Below are 17,938 nucleotides of genomic sequence, written 5' to 3'. Positions count from 1 at the left end.
GGTGAGCAACTGCCAGAGGCCACAAGAGATGCCATCAGGCTAGCCCTACCACACCCAATGAGCAGGCAGGCCAGAAGCCAAAAGGAGTTCCATCAGGAAAAAGCTGAAGCCAATGGCAATGTGGGGACTTTTGCCACACCACTGGCAAAGCTGTGGCAGATGCTTCAAAAAATGGAAACATAAATGGATAGAAATAAAATAACAAACATCAAATAAAATAGAAAAAAAACATGAAGGGCAGTGCCAAAGAAAGGGAGAGAGACAAAGAAAAGAAATAAAAGGAAAAGAAAAGGCATTAAGACAGTAGTATTAGCCCTGCTTCAGAACATCACCGTACAAAATCATTCAACATAGGTGCTACTTATGCTGCTAGGCCAACTCATATAGTTCTGCCTAGGTACTTAAATTCAAAATTCCTATTGTTGTATGTGGAGGTAGGAGTACAGTATCACTGAGCCCATAGCCAGGGTAGTGTAGGTGTGGGGGTAGAGTCTACAGTGGTATGATGGTGATGCTGGACATGAATACAAAATGGGGAGGGGGATGTACCCTTTGGACATATTATAAAAGACATGTTAAAATACATGTCCTGTGAGGATACCTATGCAATTCAACTTAACTATTAGGGCACCATGTTGTACCACAGTCAGAGAAGTAATCATGTCCGGCAGGCACAGCAATCAGCAGGAATTTTACAACAGTAACTTGCTGCATACCAGAACACTTAATATGCCTATATCACAAAAGGCAGGTATACCAGACAAAAGTATGAACAACGAGGGCATATGATGGAATGCTACATGGCAAGTATGCTGTGCAGGGTCCATCCCTACTGCGCATTGGAGACCCCAGTGCAACACTCTACAGTGACTTCTACCACAGTCCTCAACATGACTCACCCATGTTCCCCTTCTTCATGTATCCTAATCCCCCAGAGGACACCCTCCAGATAACTCCAAGAATACCTTCCCTACCACAACAGATACACAACCACCTCAAGAGCTTCCACTCTACCTCCATGCAATTCTGACCCAACAACCCACATCCCAAGTGTACCTAGACTGGGCCTGTGTACACAGCTCAGGAATGTATCAGCCACCCTGCATGCCAGGCATCAGGAGGAAATGTCTGTCTAATATATGAATACAAAGCTGGTCATCTCACTACAAGTAGGTACTGAGTGTACCATGAACATGTGGATTTTGCATGTAGAGGTGAAAAGCAGTGCTGTAACAAAATACTACCTAACAGGCCATGAAATCATACTAACCCCTTCATGTGGATTGCTGCTTCACTCCTCTCTGGAGCAGAAAGGTATTTCCCAATTTTTCTTACTGAGCTGAAATCAAGAACATAAAATTTATCACACACACACTAAATTTCCAGAAACTGCCCATTTACCTATTAAGGAAATAACAATACAGTGAAGAACAATACAGTGAAGAACACTGCATACTTACAAAACAGGGACTGTCTCTCTGATCTCTTCTTTTCTTTGGCATAGAAGATAAGGATGGTACCTCTTCAAGTTACTGATATTGTGTAGCGCTGCTCATCAGAATGATGTTTGCCAGTGACACCAGCCACTGCCCTGGTAAGACTGTGGCAGTCTCCCACTTTATACAGAGGGACCTCAGTCAGATAATCCTAGTGATCTATATTGGAGGGGAAGAAATATCTTGTTTCTTTAGAGCGTCAGCTGGGAGCTCTGCCACCATCAGTGGCTTTGGAAGCTGTGGAAATTCTCCATCTCTTAATTCAAACAAATATCGTAGCCCTCATGCAGTCACACATACACTAATGTTGGCAACATGTGATATCCATATTTAGGCAGTTATTTAGCAAGACCGGTAACAATGCCACCATTACATGGAACTAAAATACATGGTGAGCAATCAGGAAACTGGGGTGAGTTTGCAATGCCATGCAAACTTTGTATGGGGATTGCTGCGTTACATCTGTTAATATTTTCACTCTTCAGTGCATCTGCAGGCTATACAACTACACTGTGTTGCCTCATATCCTCACCAGGGTCATTGACCCCCCCCCCCCATGCTCATTTCTCTTCATAGAGATTCATGCAAGTTCAAAAAGCTAAACAAGCCTCTTAGTGCAGCATTGCTTAATTGCTGAATGAGTAAGATATGTGATTTAGGTACCCTTACAGTAAAGAGCCTTGTTAGTGTAAAAGCTGTACTAAATCCTTCTTAGGACTGGTTCAGTATCAATCTCAGTGTCAGACATCAAGCTGTAAAATGGGAAATGACATCTATCTATTTCTGGTAATGCACATTGGGGTGCTTCAAGGATTTATCAACCACATAATAAGGGCACCAACACCTACAATGAACCTCATCACACTACAGAAGACTGACACAGGGAAAACCTTGATTTCACTGTTGAATTTATTTATGGTTTTTTTTTTTTTTTTTGACAATGAAAGTCTGACTAGGTGGAAAACCTTTTTTTCAGTGAAGTCCTGGAGAGAAAAGTTCCACAACAGAAAGTAACATGCATACATATTGTAATGAATAATTTGAGCATGTGATAATGAGAAAGAAGAAGGAATGTTTGATCATATAATGGTGAGAAACAACATTTACAAGACACACATAAATAATCAGCATACAAATATGTAATCATAATACAGACAGTACAATGGTATGAGAAATAATTTAAAGATTGATCAAAATGAGTGCTTACCCTAACAAAGTTTAGATCCATAGTATATTATTAGAGTGGGACAGTGGTAATGTGTAATTTTATAACAATGTAAAAGATGAGGATAATATGGTACAGTGTATGTGACCGAACAAACATATAGGATAAAATAGATTATTGGCCAAGTAGTCATTTTAGAACAGAAAAGTATAGAGTGGATAGAGTGGATAAGGATAGTTTAAGGGAATTGGCCACATATGATGCATGACCAAAGCCATGAGACCTTTAAGCATTGTTCAGCTTTAGCTAGAAAGGTTTCGGGTTCTTTGCTTTAGTGAGACGTGAATGGAATTCCAAACTTTAGAGATGTGAGAGGAATATAGTGAATCACTTGCAGTCTTCTTTGGTTTAATTGGATGCAGTAAGAATGTGTCATTAAAGAGAAGAGCCCTAGGTAGGGGATGAAGCTGGATATATTTTTTAGTGTTTGGCATTTTTCAGGTTGGAAAAGTACACTATGGACAGTTTTAGTTATGTGAGTATTAAATAATGAGGCAATTCTAATAAACTTATGTTTTAGTATCATGCAATGATTGGATCTATAAGCCATATCAGCTGTAAATTTGCTATTTTATTGTAGCCTGTTTCTAGCATGGTTATTTGGGTAGCTTGCAGGTTGAGAAATATAGGCTCTGCATATAGGAGGGGGTAACAGCAGAGTAGAGGCAATAGTTTGCCTAGCCTGTCGAGACAAGTAAGGTTTAGCTCAATATAAGGTGCCAGCTTTTTTGTGCATTTTCCTGATAGCTTGCCTTATGTGGTAGTCAGTTTCATACTATGATCTATGATGTCACCTAGGAGCTTGATATGATTCACAAACTCAGTTTTTGGTTTGGTCAGAATCAATGTCAATAGAGTAATGTTGACGTGTGAGCAGAATGAGTATAGTCCTCTTAAGTTACAGAGACATGCTTCAGTGGAGTGGAAGAATTTTAGTGTTTGGGTTTGAAATTGTTGTCATTTTAGTGCAAATGAATGTGGAACAACCGGAATATGTAATAATGGTAGCATATGCTTAACTTGTGATATGTAGTTCAATTATGAAAACATGCAATAGCAAGAGACCAAGGATAACTCCATCAGGCACACCAATGTGCATTGAAAAAAATTGATAGATGTCATTTTCCCATTTTACAGCTTGATGTCTATACATGAGGTTACCTTTGAACCAAGTGGGAGATAAGTGTTAAGTCCTAAGGAGGAGAGTTTGTGGAGTATTTTTGTGAGATACAATGTAAAATGCATTTGAAAAATCATAGAAAAGTGTTGCTACTAAGTTTTTGCACTCCTGTATCTATAGATAATGGTATCAAAATTAAGTAAGATTGTTGTAGTGCTATGGTCTGGCCGAAAACCTTGTTGTCTAAGGCTTGCCAAGTTTTTTATGGTAACAAATTTAAGTAGTTTGGATTGAACACATTTTTCAAAGACTTTGTATAGTGGTACAGGGTGGCTATTGGACTAAAATTAGAGATATTAAAGAGGAGACACTTTTGTGTAGGGATAGCATTTAAGATTATTTCCAATTTTTTAGGATGTAGTTTGCTGCAATGGAGCAGTTTATTGGGATAAGCGAGGGTATCTACCAAAAGATTAATATACTCGGGTGAAAGACTGCCTGGGGCAAGTGTAACTGACTTTAGTTTGTGAAGGCATTTCCTGATGGCTGATAAGAGATGGGTTCAAAATCAAAGTGCTAGGATTATTTGTTGACTCTGGAAGGGGAGGGGTGTTACAGGTGGTAGAGTTGTTAGAGAGTGAATTTACTGTATTAATACACTATGTATTAAACTGGCTGACAGTGCTGTCATTAGTGCAATTAGTAAAAAGGGATGGGTGAGCAGTGGCCAGGATGTATACGTTTGGCTAAGTAGAATGGCAAGGATGTATACATTTGTTGATGGAGGACCAGAAATGTCAGTGGCTGTTTTACTTAGAGCATTGGAAGTTTGTATAATATGTTTTTTTTTTCTATTGTTAAATTTGGTTATATGTTTTTCTGTTTTCAGAGTTGTTTATAGTTTTGGAAGCTAGACTGTTTTAATCTGTTTCCATGTATCCCAAGTTCTACCTCTTTTTTTGTTCTTATCATTTTGCCTTTTATAGTTAACCAATGTGCAGAGATTACTTTATTTTTTGTTTCTTACTGGGTCATGTTCATTTAGGCTGAAAAAAAAAAGTATTTTTAAAATATGAAAAATGTCATCTACAGGGAGAGTATAAAGGCAGTTCCAGTTGATGCATCTTAAGCTGGCCAGGAAAGATTCTCTATGGAAAGATATGAGTTTACATACTGGATTATAGCAGTGGTGTTTCACGGCGGAGTTTAGCAGCTTAATTATGACAGTAGTGATATGATCTCTTAAGGAGTCAGGGAGGTAGTCAGCAGGAAGAATATTGTTTGAGGAATTTGTGAGTATCCAGTCAACAGTGGAGCATTTATTACTAGTTTTAATGTACATAATAGGAGTGAAGATGAGTTGAGTGAAGCCATATAAGTTTATTATATTATTGCTGTTTGCCAATGTAGATTGGAGTCTCTTAGTATTAACATTTCTTGTTTGCTGAAGCCCATGAAATTATATCCTTTGTAATATCCATGTTGTTACCTGTGGTATATAGATAGCAATGTTTATAAGGTCTTCTAGTTATTAAGTTTAAGTGAGGATATAAGAATCCTGGCAGCTTTAGTATTGGGGGGGGGGATAAATAGAGTGGGATAGCTGGTGGGTGTTATGATAGATTCTTGTCACATTGTCTGTTCTTTTGCGTGTTCTATCTAAACTAAGCATGTTATGCCCTGGAGTTAGGGCATACTCATTTTTTATACCTTGTTTTAGCCAGGCTTCATTTACATCTATGATGTCAGGATAGTGGAGGAAAATCCATATGCTGACTTTTGTGAGTTTGTTTCTAAAGCTTCTGAGGTTAATGCAATAAAGATGCAAGTTATTGGATTTACAAGCTTAACCTAATGAGCAAGTTGTATTTGTGGTGGTAGTTGGGCAAGCATTCTGTAAAGGATGGAGAAGGCCTGTGATAATCTAACATCTTTTTTATGATAGATAGCATGGACCTGGATTTGAATGAATACCTCCACACAGATTAAGTGAATGAAGGAGACTGAGGTAGGGGCAGAGCTGTTTAAGTTTATTTAATTATCTTTGTTTGTTTGTTTGTTTGTTTGTTTTAAATTAAATCTGTAGAGAATGTGGTTTTGAAAGGTATAGTTTGATTTGAAATGGGGATTAGTTACTAAACTGATCAGACTATGTGTGATATGATAAAGATAACTGAGTTTGATTTTGAGTTGGATAATCTGATACATGAAAGTGGGGTTGGGTTGTTAGAGTTGTTAATGAAAAGAATTTAAGTGTGTGAGGAATAGAACAGTAGGGTAGGATAAGAAGTTGCCATGGATAAGAAGTTGTCAGGGAAACATTTTGATAGGTGTATTGCAAGCTAATCAGTCTTGCAGAAAGGTTAGTGGGGAGTGATATTTTTCTCATGTTTGCTGTACTGCAACTGCTTTACCTGTATGGTGCATAAGGATATTCATGACAGTCCAAAGCATGAGTGGGTTAAGTTGTTGGAAAACATACTGTACCAGTGTCATCTTACATGTAGGCTATTGAGCCAGAAAGTTCACCAATGACATCATCTGTCTGAGCTCAGTGAGGAATCAGTGTAGGAGGTATACACTACATGGCCTAAGTAACAGCTTCAGGCATTTGCTTCCTAAATCCTTAACAGGGTATTATATATTTTGCCTGTGCTACTTTCCTTGATGTTGTGTGTGGAAAGGCCACAAACATACTCATATATCAGGATGTCTGTGCACAGTGTGATGTGATTGCATTTAGATCTTGTGAAATGTCCCGATGTAGGCCCATGTCTACCTGTGGGTTTCATGCATATATTCTTCTCTCCTATATCCTATAAAGGTGATCACTTGAGCCACATAGGGGCACTATATGTAGCTAGCAGAGAGGTTGCTAAAGACTGGCAATCATATTCTGTACTGGGTATGTGCACCTTCCCATTCAAGTGATGTACCAAGATGCAAGTGTAAATGTTGTAGTTCTCCAAAGAACACATGGAGCTGTTAATATGTTATCTATGGACATACAAATGTCGAGTTGTCCCACATGTACCCTTGTATGTGCCCTTTGTCAACCTCAAAGTACTTAATCACCCAACTACATCTCAATAGAACACAAAGAGAAATTACATACAATTCCCCCATGCATTTCAGACATGCATGTGGGTTGTCCCCCATGCTTGCTGCAACAGAACATGCATCTTGCCAAATCTAGTCCATTACAAGTGTACCTGCATAGGACAATATTGCATATGACCATATGACATCTCACATGCATTTGTCTTACTAATTGCAGGTTGTCAGCAACAAAAGTGGGAAACATTGGAAAAGTAAATCTTCCTTGCAGAGAATTCTATCCTGCAACATGTGCATCATCAGCATTGTCAGCTGATTCTCCATCACAATAGATCGGACAGGGTTTTCCATGCACATGCTTGGCAGAATGTTAATGATGGTATTAATTTTGTCAGTGGCCAGAACTGGAATTATGATCAAGGCTAAAGAAGGGCCAGCAACATGATTGCTGCAGCACACACTCAGTCAGTCAGCCTGGGACAGCAGCTGAGCTCTACATGAGGATGGAGTTCTTGGCATCTCAGAATCAGGGTGCAGATAGTTCTGACATCCATGGTGGATAGAGACTGGTGCTGTGTTGCACAGGAGCCTACACATATCTTCTGGTTATTCCCCAAACTGGCATGTCTGAACATTAACAATCTGCCTTACTAGAGCAATAGAAGATAAGAGAAAGTTCTTTGTTTACTTTGAGTTTAGGAAAAAAGGCCACTTTTCCAAAATGTGTTACAAATTACTTTTCTTCACCAGTGTATTAAATAGGATCATAGGTTTCTACTAGGGTAATGACCACTGTGGATTTTATAAGCCTAGCTATGCATTTCAAATGTATCCTGCAAGGTTTTTATTTGAGCCAGAGAGGTTATTTAAGGGGTATATGTAAGCCATGGTATGATTTACAGATTGCCTCTGTCCATTAGAGACATGGGTGATAGATCTGGGGTAAATTTCCGATTTTCCATCCACTCACTGGTCCAGGTCACACTTGAAAAGGGTTAAGGAAAAATTATGTTTCACATGGAAGGGAACCCTGTTCCAGAAGAGGTCAGTTCTCTGAGAAACATACCTGGACCTCCAGCATATCCTGTTTATGTCACAAGCAAAGCTCAAGTCCATATATTGAGTAGTTCTGATGTTATTGGGTTTGTGGATGTGTAAAAGGTCCATCCAAGCCTTGTATGCCAGGCACAGATTGTCTCTCAACAGTCTATAGGAAACCAAAAATACAGATAGGGCTTTGAGGTGATCTGCATAAGACATGTTATTTACACTCTGTATTCTTTTTGTGATGAACCTCTGTGGACATGTCAGTTACCACATGTGCCTAGTTAGGTACATAATGAAGGGAGCATCATACTCCATGACAGGTTAGATTTGAGCTGAATTTAGAGGAACAATGACTCCCTTGACCTAGATGCCATGCCCTTGGTTATAAGCTGAGCAGCATGGAATGATTTCCTTACTATCATAGACACATGTTGACTGAAAGCCAGGTTATTATCTATATACGTGTCCAAATCCCTGATTAATGGAACCAGTCTTAGGGGAGTATTATCAATGAGGTAGTCTTCTAGGGTTGCCATCTTCCAAAAGGGCACTAATATACATTTTCTTGGCAGTGAATTTTAAGGTATAGTTATGTCACTATTCATTTGTCTATGTTACTCCTTTCTATAGGATGTTAATGTCTTGAGGGAATCCTATGACTACTCCTAATTTGCAGTAATTTGCAAACTTTGTCACCCAGAGTATCTTTGACATTGGCTTTGACTTCAAGAAGTAAATGCCAAAAAGGTGGGGGCATAGCTCAGAGTCCACCATTATCTTTGTGGAGGAGTTCTTTCCTATCCTAACTTCCTGAGACCTATCTGAAAGCCAACTTGTTGTCCAACAGGCAATGTAGTGGTTAAAGCCTAAATTCTGTGAGGTTGCTTACAATGCCAAATATGGCATTGTATCAAATGCCTTAGTCAGATCAAATTAGGCAGTATGTACCATTTTCCTCATCCATTGCCATGGTGGCTTTTTCAATTAAGTCCACTAGGTTGATAAGGCATGATCTGCCTTTGATAAAGCCATATTGGGTTAGATCCTGTGTCTTATGGTTTCCTATGTCATTATTGATAATTCTTTCCATCGCTTTGCATGTGAGACTAATCAAACGTATAAGTCTGTAGTTCCTGGCCATCGTTGATGGACTACCCTTGTGCAAAGGGATGACTGGTTCAGTCCTCCATTCTCATGACACTAAGCCTGCCTTGAGGCTATGGTTAAATTGAGACTCCAGAGGTACAGAGAAGCCATGCTTCAGGCTATTTAGGATACATCCTGGGATATCGTTGGGACCCATCAATGTGGTTTTCTTAGCCTTAAAGAGTGCATTTAGGATCTATTCCCTAGTGATAGTTTGGGGGGGTTCTGCTAAAATTTGAGTTGAATTTATCAGCCAGCAGATTTGTTCTATATTCTGGCTCTGTGTAAGTGGCTCCATTAACAATCAGTTTTGTGCATTATGGTGCACTGGCTTTGATATTCTTGGTGTACCAAAAGAAAGCCTTGTGGTTGCCCTTGCTGGGAGGCTATCTTTAACTCAAAATTGTCTTTGACAAATTTCATCAGGTGCATATTCAGTCATGAAATTAATATTACATTGAATAGCTGAACATCAAACATTACACATCAAACTATACTTCACCAAACAGGCAAATCTTCAAAAAGAAATTCATCAAATGGCCATAGTTGGCCAACATAAATGAACAGTGACCTACTACTTACTAACTGGTAATGTAGCTATAACAGAACCTGCCCTTTCCCCAATTTAGTGCAACCTCAGAGATGGTATATATAATTAGCAGGGGGTGTGGGGGCAAAGCCCCCCAGATAAGTATTGTCCACTGTTCACCAAATCCTTCTGTTGTGTAGGGCTGTGCCCCCCACATCCCCCACTAATTTTATTTACCAACACCAAGGTTGCACTAAATTGGGGAAAGGGAATGTTCTTTTATAGCTACATTACAGTTAAGTAAGTAGTAGGACATGATTCATTTATGTTGGCCAGTTATGGCCATTTTATGTATTTCTTTTTGAAGATTTGCCTGTTTGGTAAAAGTAAACTTCAATGTGCAACTTTCGGTGTTCAGCCTTTCAATGTAATATTAATTTGATGGCTAAACATAGACCCAAATTAGTCTTTCCTCTTAGTTGTTTCATTAGCATAATGAGGGAGTTTATATCCTATATGGCTTTGCACTTCCTAATTATAGCTATGAATTTTTTTTCCTTTTGTTGTACAAACTGTTTATGTTTGGATTCCTCCTGTGTGGTTTGTTTGAGTTTGTTCTGGACATGTTTAAGGTAGGCACAGCTATCCCTATAAACCTTTTAACATGATTATACAGGGTTTCTTTGTTCAATTTTCATAGGCAGTTGTGTTTTTCTGGTTGCTTGGGGCTTGAAATTTTGTCAATAATCACTTAATAAAAGATAGTTTGCCTTATAATAGTTCTTAACTGTTACAGGGTTTGCTAAGGCCACAGCATTGATTTTTATTTTGAGGGAAGCACCTTTATGGTCTGTCCATTCCAGATAAGACACTACACTATTACCCTTAGGGTAGTGGCAGCAGTCTACCTTCTTCTCATATATGTGAGTACCAGATCCAGTGTAGCCCTACTGGGAATATGGACTAACTTGTCCAGGGTGAGAGTGTTTACAACATCCAGTAATCTCTGGGTCTGCAAGTCTGAAGTCATGTATGATTTCCAGTTTAAGAAGGAGTAGTTAGAGTTGCCCCATGAATATGGTATTGGGTGGAATGTTAAGTGTCTCCAGTAGGTCTAAGTATGAGCTATGAGTTTTGTGGGTCACAGAGTGTGATACAGAGCCTGCAAGGATATGATATGGGACTCTATCGATAGTAAATTAGACATGGAGATATTCAAGCATATCATCCTGTTTGACTGACCTTAATATATGTTTGTTTTTGATGCAGATTGATACAGCTCCACATTTAATCCCTGCCTAAATGCATGGAAGGCATTGTACCCCTGCATTGCCAGGTGCCTTCCATGGCTTTAAACCATGTCTAGGTAGCTGCACAGATTGCTTGTATTCTCCAAGGTGAGAAGAGTTTGGAGGGAGTGGAGTTTCTTGTTTAGGTTCCAGTACCAATCAATAACACCTTTAGATTTCCCTGGGTTGATTTTGCTAAGTTGGAACATTTGACAGTTTGGTATTGCCTAAGAAAGACACTGTGGTGTAGGACAATGTTTTAGTCAATATCTGAAAGCCTAACATGGACAGGATTATTTTGCCTGGGCTGTAAGTGTTACTGAAGGATTATGACTTATTTTGGATAATTTATTGATGTTTTCATTGATGGCGTTTTAACAGTGGCGTCCGCCATGGATCTAGGCTGCCTGATGTCAGGGATCTGGCTGGCACTGATGATAATGGCAGTCAAATCCTGGCATACTTATTTATTTATTTGACATTTGTTTACCAGTGTGATCTGACTGGGTCTACAGAACCTATTTTCAGCAGAGGCCCGGGGAGAAAACCTCCACATACAGTACAATACAAATACAGTATAATATGATACAATACAAATGACATTAGAAATACTATACAAAAATAAGTTGAAAGAACATAAACTATGTTACAAGATATTATAATATATACTACACATCTAGACAATTCTATAGAGTTGCAACATTATAGACAATAATAGTCACTCTCACCATATACACAGCGTATGAGTAGATACTGTCCAAAATTAGTGTGTAGGTAGTGCAGTGTATGACATTGACTGTTACAGTACATGAAAAAATAGAATGTTGGTTTAAGTTACGAGAATATAGCCAGAAAGTTAGTGATGCAGAAAGACAGTGAGAGAGTTAAGAATAATAGAGGCATTACAGCATGAGCAGTAGCTTAAATATATGGTATAGAAACAGAGGAGGAGTTAGGAGAGCTTTAGGATCTTGCAGACTTTGAGGAAGTGACGTGACAAAAGAGGAGGATGGGGCTAATGTGGAAGAAGAGGAAGAACTGAGCATTAGGCAGCCATTATGCAGGAACAGAGCCATGTATTTTTTAGATGATTTTTTTTAACTTCATTACATTCGAGTGACGCTGCCACATGTATCTGCATTTAACTCCTACTGATGCCTCTAGGCATCAAATATTGTCTGTTCATATTTTTATCAATAATTCTAAAACCATGCTATGTTCCAGGTTTTAAAAGATTTCATCTTAAACCAATAGCAAGCTCAACTGCATTAATATTTGGCCTCTGTGTAGTGCAGATAAGTAGCTATTTACTGTTTTTTATGATATTTATTTATATAGATATAATTTTTACATTTTTTTCTAAATATCTCAACAGCCAAGTAACACAGACAGAAATTCTTAGTCTCATATGAAAGCTCTCAGATGAATAAAATGTTTCTGATAGTTTGTGTGTAACTTGAGTGGCTGCTGCGATATTATAAGTTCTTTGCAAAATATTACAAATGTAACAATTACTGTGTTTACTGTGACTTATAAAATTTGATTTAAGACCTAGGAACTAAAGAATACTACCACTATAAAAATAGTTTGTGCTGAAGAGATTGCCATTTATACTTTCATAATCCCTATGGTTCCAGAGATGTAAACATTTGTTTGAAATGTGAGGACATAATTTGAATCTGTCAAAAGGCTTAAGCTTCACCAATTGGAAGTTACAGTACAAACTTCTTAAGCTCCATTGGAGAGAGTGAGTTTTAAAGAGGCTTTGAAATGGATAAAATAAAATAAAAAAAAAATGGAGAACCACAGCTCACAGTAAAGGATTTATTTATTAAGAGCTTTTCGACTGTTATAAAAAAACAAACTTCATCAGATACATTAAAAATGGAAATTCAATCTTTTTAAAGACAAGACAGGTCACGTGGTTAAAAAGAACCAATCAGGTACCATAAAAAAGCATTTTTTGCTAAGTAACCCCCAAGCCATTCAAAAAATTGCAACAAAATGAATCAGCATTGAAAGTTAACATCATTCAAAATGTTACTCATAAAAAAAGAATTCCAGGCACTTGTTCTTATATGTACTAGAAACTCTAGTGAATGAAATAGTAAAAATATATTAATAAAATATTTGTTAATGTTCATTACTACCTACTTAAACTTTTTAGTTTTAGTAGACATGTAATAGCGTACATGTCATTAATACCAGGGTAGCTGTGGGCATTCAATAACAGTTGCAAATACAACTCTAGTTCTTCTAGTTTTAAAGCTAATGGCCCACCTCTACTATTTAGGCTAATTTAATTAATTCTTAGTTTATTGCACAATAATAATGATATATATATTATGCCTATCTTTAAACAAATAGCTGAAAGTCTTTAGGGATTGGGCAATAAACTAAGAATTAATTAAATATATATTAGTTTAGTAGCAATTTTAAATTGTTTTATACGTTTATGCTTTTTACATATGTATGGAAACATAGTATTTGGATGAATGTTGATTTAAATATTTTAGGGAGGGTATAATAATGTCATTCATGAATTATTTATGTGAATTGTAAATTAGATAGTGGGACAAATGATTGGTTGATGGTGAATTTAAATGTATATTTATTTGGTGTTGTGGCTTGCTCTCATTAACTCTGATGAAGCCAAAGAGATTGGTGAAAGTGCTTAGTTTTTCGAGATAATTCACTATTCCAGTGGCAATAAAGCATTTTTTTAAGTTTTCACTGTTCTTATTTTTTATTTCTTCGTTAATAGTGTGCGCCCTTTTTGGGTTTAGTTTGTTTGGTGGAGTTTTTGAAAATCCTCGAATAGTCATATTTATATCTAGGAAAATCAACATCTTTTTGTATGTTATCTAGTAATTCAGTCACATCTTTCACAAGGGTTACAATATATAAAGAATAATGTTTAATCATTAGTTCAAGCAACTTGAACCCTTCTTGATCAAAGAATTGCAACAATTCACTAAGAAAAGCTGAGTTAGGTACTAACCCCATTGGATATTGATAAATTCTGAGACCTTTTGGTACTATTTGTAAGTGCAGGCATTCATGGAAGCATGCTACTTCCAATTGTAGCTTTTTAAGTTTTAGCAGTCTCTGGTTTAACAGTTTCAGTTTGTCAAACAGTGAAATTTCACTAACCTGATGTACGCTCCAGCTTCCAGCCGGTCACCCCTGTATGTTGTTAGCAGGATTCAACAAAAAGCTTACTGATTCATTAATCCATTCGGTAAATTTAGGGACTCCAATAAGCCCTGAAGCACCATCAGCCAGTCTGTCATTTAAGGTCTGATTTGAAATATCCATTGTATTAGTTGCTGATAGTCCAGGTTGTGCATTCAAATTGATGCTCCTGTTAGACCAAGTGTTATTCAAACATCTTTCTGAAGAGTTACTTGTGTTCAGTATAATCACATTAGGTTGACCACAAGGAATGGACGTTGTAGGGGAACTGTTAACAGTTATCATACAGTTTGCCCCTATTCATGAAGGCATGGAGGTTAAAGCAGTACCTGTCACTATATTATGCTGGCTACTTGTAAATGGAAGAGCGTCCACTTGGCTACGTTGCTGGTCCAAGGCATCTAAATGGGTCACAAGCATTTCAACACACTGTGTTAAAACCTCAATTAACTCTGTGAGTTTCAATACTTAAGATTGAGTTTGTTGCTGTGAAAATATATTCGGACAGCTCAGGCTGGTAGGTCTGCCAGTCAACATAACAAAACAAACAGGTGAAAACTACATACTAACAATAACAAATAAATTTAAAAATGGAGAACCACAGCTCGCAGTAAAAGATTTATTTATTAAGAGCTTTTCATCTGTTATAAAAAACAAACCATCAGATACATTAAAACTGGAAATTCAGTCATTTTAAAGACACGACAGTTCACATGTGGTTAAAAAGAACCAATCAGGTACCATAAAAAAGCGTCTGCTGCTATGTAACCCCCCAAGCCATTCTAAAAATTGCAACAAAATTAATCAGCATTGAAAGTTAACATCATTCAAAATGTTACTCATAAAAAAAAATTCCAGGCACTTGTTCGTATATGTACTAGGAACCCTAGTGAATGAAATAGTAAAAATATATTAAAAAATATTTGTTAATGTTTATTACTACCTACTTAAACTTTTTAGTTTTAGTAGACATGGAATGGCGCACATGTCATTAATACCAGGGTAGCTGTGGGCATTCAATAACAGTTGCCAATAAAACTCTAGTTCTTCTAGTTTTAAGGATAATGGCCCACTTCTACTATCTAGGCTTTGAAATGGGTTAGGCCAGGCATAGACCAGATAGCTAGAGGTAATGAATTCCATAGTATAGAGACAGAGTATGAATACAGGCAGTGACCTGGTTTTCTTGTAGGTTTTGAGATAACTAACCTAGATAGCTTACTAGACAGCATATTTGAGAATCACAATGTCAGTAACAGACTCAGACAATGTGATGGCTACTTCCCCAAGCCATTGCATGGATACAGACCCTGTACATGTGCCACCTGCCCCACAGACTCAAGATAACACCCATGGACACAGGTACTGTATTAATGCAATCCACCACACAGACCCAAGATGACACTCATGGACAGGATGGTATTCACTCGGAAAATAACCTTAAAAGTAACAGCATAGTTCCCCTTAGTTGTTACCAGGTCCATTGAGAGAGATAGTGACCTTGGGGTCTGCCAGTAACAAAATACATTATGGATACCAACACCTTTCAAATTTTCTGCATCCATGGTTGCTACACAGTGTTTGTCCAAGGCCATAAGTCAGGAGTAGGCAGACCAGAAAACAGCCATAACTGAGCTGGTTAGGGTAGCATTTGACATGGGAGTGCACAGGCCAGATGTGTACAATTATGGGCATTATGGACACGCAGCATCAGGAGTTTCCACATAGCAGGTTCCTTAGTGCAATCACACATCATAGTCAATGCACTTCCCATGGCTGATCCATGTCTGCTCTAATGGGGAAGCTCAACATGGCAGTGGAAGGGCACAATCTTAGACCTCTGATGCAACCACTTCCATGCTACCATGCAGTGTTGATAGCACTACAGGGCAAAATGGGCATAAATATTGCTGGGATTTTTGTGCAGAGACCACCCACATCATGATTCACAGTCATTGAGTACTCTGGCATCTGTGTCTTCTGTGGATCACCCTGTGACCCTACCAAGAGAGAATGTTTCCGTAGATGGGAACATAATTTATGCAGATCTTATTTTGGCCTTTATTTATGAACCAGACTCTGCTTCTAAGCCAGGGCAAGAACATACTGTGCTTGTCTCTTTGCAGCATAGTCACCCCCTGCAGCCAGATCCTTTACAGACTCCTCATCAGGCACCTTCTATACTCCTGGGTCTGACACTTCATCTTTCTGAATGTCTCTGCTCTATGGCAAGTGTTTTCATAGCAACATGTTGTGTAAAGTTCCACACATTATAAAGATTTTACAGCATTCTGCAGGCCCATATTTCAGTGTACTGCCAGATAAATACAGACCAGGAAAGCCGGCCTTTAGCTGGTCAAACAAATGTAAAACTAAAACTTGGATGTGTGATAAAACACTATTGTAGGAATTGTCTGCCAAGGACTGTGTTTTCTAATTGGTGTCATTAGCCATTGCTCAATGTCATACCTGACATCACTAATAATTGCTACTATGCATTTCCTTGTGGAAAATGCCTCTGCACAAAATGCTGTTATAAGCTGTACATGTGCCAGATGTGGAAGTTGCAGACATTAGGTGATCTGCAGATGCATTGTATATCATACCCTGTACATTATAGTTCTCCTGACAATTTAAGTACCTTTATCTGCACTTTTTTTTTCAAAAAAATACAGTATTTAAATTGATTTTAACTGTGTGTTGCAGGAATATTAACTGAACTGGAAGTTAGTCAGTGTTTCCTGAATTTTGTTATTTGCTAGTAATTACAGGTGTGGGGGTAGGCACATTCTTTGATTTCCTGTCCTTGCCTATTTAAGTGGTACAGTGTGAAATATTTTCTGCTTAAAAACCTCAGCTTTGGCCGGCTAAGAACATGCTGTATTCAACTGGACGTATAAGAGAATTTAAGTACCTTTATCTGCACTTTTTTTCAAAAAAATACAGTATTTAAATTGATTTTAACTGTGTGTTGCAGGAATATTAACTGAACTGGAAGTTTTGACTCTGCTCTTCAGTTAGTCCCACCCACCTTCCCTGTTTTTGTTTTGATGTTAATCTTAGTGGCCTTGAAACTGCCTTCCCCTCTTGTAAATTTGTGTTTGGATACTCCTTCTGGGCCCATCTCATTTGCTCACTCAACTGAGTGCAGTGAGATCATATTCTGATTTCAGGCACTCTTACTGTGTACAAAGAGAGCATCTGGGAAACAGAAAAAAAAATTAAGCTTGCTTCCTGCCTTTCCTGTTAAGTGGTATAGACTATTTGTAGGCTTCTGAGCCCCCAAGCCCTTCTGTGTTGGAGGGAAGCATTCTAGCTTAGTTTTTTTTTTCTTATAACTAGCCAGTTTTCTAGTTTCAGCACTCTGATCTGTTTTTTTGATCTCAGCACTTGTTCAGAAAAAAAAAAAAAAAAAAAATTTCATCTGCTTTTACTGTACTTGTGTTTCTACCTACTTTATTTTACTTTTGCATCATCTTAAAAGTACTCAATTGTAATTATTACTGCTTGGTGTAACTCATTCTAAGCCTTTTGGTTTAAACACTTGGGGTTCTGACCAGTTGTTTTGCACTGAGAGGGTTTGTGGTCTGCACTGTAGTGGCAGAACAGGTAGCTTACATCCTTCTAGGTTGGGAACTGCTGATTGAGGGCTCAGTGTCTGTTATTCTAAAAGTGTATTAATTCTGGTTTAAGCACTTGGGCTTTCAGGCGAGTTATTTTACATTAAGAGGGTTCGTGGTCTGCACTCTTGTGGGAGGAGAGGCTGGACTCTGCCCTTCTGAGCTGGGAATTTCTGGTTAAAGGCTTATAGTGCATGCGTATCTGAACTGCTTC

Source organism: Protopterus annectens, chromosome 3.part1, assembly GCF_019279795.1.
Source record: "Protopterus annectens isolate FY-2018-M chromosome 3.part1, PAN1.0, whole genome shotgun sequence".
Taxonomy (NCBI): domain Eukaryota; kingdom Metazoa; phylum Chordata; order Ceratodontiformes; family Protopteridae; genus Protopterus; species Protopterus annectens.
Note: the sequence above shows the minus strand (reverse complement) of the source record.